Below are 4,250 nucleotides of genomic sequence, written 5' to 3' on the forward strand. Positions count from 1 at the left end.
ATCTTAACTGTGTTTGTCTTCCAGCTCCAGTTTCACAACCTGCCATGTTTCATAAATGTTTGTCACCAGAGCAGAGGACAGTCAGCTGCTCAGCAGAGGGAGAACACACACAGTTCTCTTTTTCTCTGGATTATAATCCGTTACTACACACTAAACCTGCCAGTGGAAATAATGGAAGCATCACCATCAGTTTAAATGGTCGACTGGAAGGAAACCTGGAGTGTAAAGTTCAGAACAAGGTCAGCAGTAAACAGATCACCGTCCACCTTTCAAGTTGTGAAGGTAATGTGTTTTATTCTTATATTTAGTTTGATTACTTTACATTTTGTTTCCATTTTCTTTAAAGGGGCAGTGTTATGTAAAATCAACTGATTCTTTCATGCATGTTTGAGAAATCCTTTAATCTCCATGGCAACCATTTAGCTTCACAATGCTTTCAAAGTGCAGCTCCTTTGCAGAGTTAATCGAGGAGCCATGTTGTGAAGACTTCCTGAACAGGCCGAGCTTTAGAAAGATCAGGAGTTTCTTAAAGAGACAGAGGCCCAATTACAAGGAGTTAAACTGCAATGTCAAATTTCTATTAAAATCTATAAAATGGCACTTTGTGGTTGGAAAAGATAAAACTTCCATCCATCCATCCATTTTCTTTCACCCTTGTCCCTCAGTGGGGTCGGGAGGGTTGCTGGTGCCTATATCCAGCTAGCGTGTCAGGCGAGAGGCGGGGTCACCCTGGACAGGTCGCCAGTCTGTCGCAGGGCAACACAGAGACACACAACCATGCACACACACACTCACACCTAGGGGCAATTTGGAGAGACCAATTAACCTGACAGTCATGTTTTTGGACTGTGGGAGGAAACCGGAGTACCTGGAGAAAACCCACCATGCACAGGGAGAACATGGAGACTCCATGCAGAAAGACCGGGGCCGGGAATCGAACCCAGAACCTTCCTGCTGCAAGGCAACAGCTCTACCAACTGCACCACTGTGCAGCCCTAATTCTTTTTCCAAATTGTGCAATTTTTTCCAAATAAAATGCTCTGCATAATTTATTCTTCCATTTCCATATGACAAAGTCTTCATGGTACATAGATATTTCTGATGACTTGATGTCTGTTTTTTTCTAGAGGCTCATTTTCCAGCTGTGATCGTCTCAGCAAGTGCAGCCGTTCTGCTTCTTCTTTTGGTTTTGTTTCTTGGCATCAAACTGTTTAAACTGAAAATAAGAAGAAACCCCACAGATATCACAGAAGGTGAGAAAATAATACAGCTGAAATCTTTTGTAGAGCATTAATAGTAATGCACATCCCATATGTTGTGTGTATTTTGCTTCTTTCAGGTGATGCTGAGGAGGAAATAGTTTACTCAGATGTCAGAGTGAATCAGGCTGCCAGAAAGAGGGATGGTTAGGATGCTGAGGACCATGAAGAGGAAGGAGCATGAAGCCTTTCATGTTCAGTTCATGAACAGAGCTACAAAGAAATGAAACAAATACTTGTGTATAGATCAATAATCAGACATATATTTTGCTTTCTCTCTTACAGTACAAGGACAGTATTTTAAAAATCATCTTTTTTGGATTTTCAAATAGGATTCCATCTATGTTTTATGCATAGATACAGATACAGATAGATACAAAATATGTATTTTAAACATTTTGGATTTTGTTAAAAAACAGGGACATCAGATTTCATGCAAATATCACTTTTTGAACTTAATTACTTTTAAAAAAAATCACTTATTCTGATTTGTTAAGATTCACCTGTTCATAATATTTTTCTTTTGTGCATCGTGTATTATATAAATCTAATCTTCTAAAGCACATAAATAAATAACTGATAGTTTTTTTTTGTGGTCTTTGTTGTCATGCCGAAGGCCAACAGTAGATGGCGGTAGTGACTCCGTCAGCCATCTGCCAGGTTCTGTACTCCTTCTTATTCTCTGTTCACTTAGTGAAGAGCAGCTGTTTGGATGTTGACGAACAAGAATCATTGGATTTTCTTTTATTGCATTTTATATTTGAAATTAAAATAAAGTTTCCTGCCTCTGCCCATTTCTATACTTAGTTCTGTTTAAATAATCATGTTTGACCACGTGGTGGCGACAGAGATCATCATAGGTAATCAGAGAGAAACCTGCAGTTTTGGTTATCAATCTATTTTCATCACTGCTTTTTCACCTCACCTTTGTTAAGTTTCAGGTTTTACACATATTTATAATGTGCTGAACTAAAATTGAAGTAAGACTATTTATTTATATTGAAAACATTTAGAATATGTTTTTGCATGGAGGAAAATGTTCTGTAACATTGAGTATTTCACACTGATATCTTCAAACAGCCTTGATACCGCTAAACGTTTTTACGTTTTTCCATAATACAATCCAAATTTTTTAAAGTATTTTTCAACTGGTAGCTCATCAAAGTCGTGCATAATTTTGAAGTGAAAGGAAAATGACATGTTCAGCTTTATTTTTTACATATAAAACTCTGAACAGTGCATTTTGGAGTTTCATCTCACCCTGGAAAATCTTGTCCTGTTGCCATCAGGAGTCATTTTACCGTGGAACGAATCCACCTGTGACCCAATTAGAAAATGTTATTCTGTGAAGGAGAACTACACAGAATCTCCAAATTAGCAACAGATTAGATGCTTAAAGACTTTTGGAAATGAGACAACAGATTAAACTGTAACTTAACTTTAACAAATCCTGTTCATTTATATAAGGGCTTGTAAAACAAAACTCACAGCAGGGCCTCCCACTGGTAATTAACAACATTTTTCTGGTCAATTTGGATCGCCCTTTTAATTAAACGTGTTAATGAAAACTAGAATGCCATCTCACCACATTTATTTAATAACATTTCCTCTGACCTTTAGGGATAAATACTGTCTGTCAGCTCAGAGAGTAACTGTGGAAGATGGACTGGGGTGGTTTCATTTGCAAAGACTGTAAAGTCACCCACACACATCCGTGGAACAAGACCTCATCCTCACATCATTAATTATCCCACACAACAAACTCCACTGCAAACCACATGGTTCATGTTCTCTGGAGCTGCCCTGCTTTAGTTTAATTGGTGCTATATATTTTACTCTGTGCTTTTCTTCTTTCTTCTCTTTATAAAATAGTAGTTTTTACATCCTATTCATCAGATCATTTCAATATGTTTCAAAAAATAATATACATTTAAGTAAATCATTTAGTCACACCTCTTTTATGAATCTGGCTGCGATTGATTGCTTGAATCGTCAATCATTTTTCCATGTGCACAAAACGAGCCAGTTTTCACTCAAGACCAAAATATTTGAAGATATCTTTACACTGAAGTCATGAGGAGCAGCGCCTGCAGGTTTTCTTCGTTCTCTCCTTGCCACTCTTTCTCTCTGCCTGCTGTGTTTTTATAGGGTGACTGCAGAGAAGAGGAAGGGCTTCCCTCTGCTGCAGGACGTCCCAGCTCTGGAAACATGTGGCCTGGGAGTAATTGGGTTACAACTGCAGCCGTCCAGTGATCTGGCCTTGATTTGGAGAATGACTCCATTTACTTTTGTCTAACAGTCTGCTTCTACCACAGCTTTTATCCTGCTTTGACATTTGGACTTTTACTGTTTAGAAGTGGAAGAAGTCCAGGTGAGAGAGTGGAACAGAGTCCTGCTTTAAAACAAATCCCCACATTCAGCAAATATGGCGACAGAATGGAATAGGCCATTATTATAAAACATTATATAACACATGGCGCATTGTAATCTAGTGCCAAATGGATCCAGTTAATTTGGAAATCATGCTTTACAGATTTAAAGATTTAAAGTTATTGCTAATCATAAGTATCAAAACACATTTTTGAGCCTTATATGATGAACAGTGTCGTAAAGAGGAGGAGCATCTTAAAGAAACAGAGGCCCAATTTCAAGACATCAAATTACAAAGTCAAATTTAAGTCATGTCTGATATGTTGAGCGGGCTGCACAGTGGGGCAGTTGGTAGAGCTGTTGCCTTGCAGCAAGAAGGTTCTGGGTTTGATTCCCAGCCCCGGTCTTTCTGCATGGAGTCTCCATGTTCTCCCTGTGCATGGTGGGTTTTCTCCAGGTACTCCGGTTTCCTCCCACAGTCCAAAAACATGACTGTCAGGTTAACTGGTCTCTCCGAATTGTCCCTAGGTGTGAGTGTGTGTGTACATGGTTGTTTGTCCTGTGTGTCTCTGTGTTGCCCTGTGACAGACTGGCGACCTGTCCAGGTGACCCCACCTCTCG

The 4,250-nt window shown here is 39.1% G+C and overlaps 1 long non-coding RNA gene across 1 annotated transcript; it reads left to right on the forward strand.

Annotated features, from left to right (window-relative positions):
- LOC145554778 (uncharacterized) lies at positions 1-2,053 on the forward strand. The gene is made up of 3 exons (XR_014090769.1): positions 1-282; positions 1,128-1,253; positions 1,340-2,053. It is a non-coding gene; the product is annotated as an uncharacterized LOC145554778 (long non-coding RNA).
- Positions 2,054-4,250: the final 2,197 nt, after the last annotated feature.

Source organism: Poecilia reticulata, chromosome 14, assembly GCF_904066995.2.
Source record: "Poecilia reticulata chromosome 14, P_reticulata-male-v2, whole genome shotgun sequence".
In the NCBI taxonomy this organism is placed as follows: domain Eukaryota; kingdom Metazoa; phylum Chordata; class Actinopteri; order Cyprinodontiformes; family Poeciliidae; genus Poecilia; species Poecilia reticulata.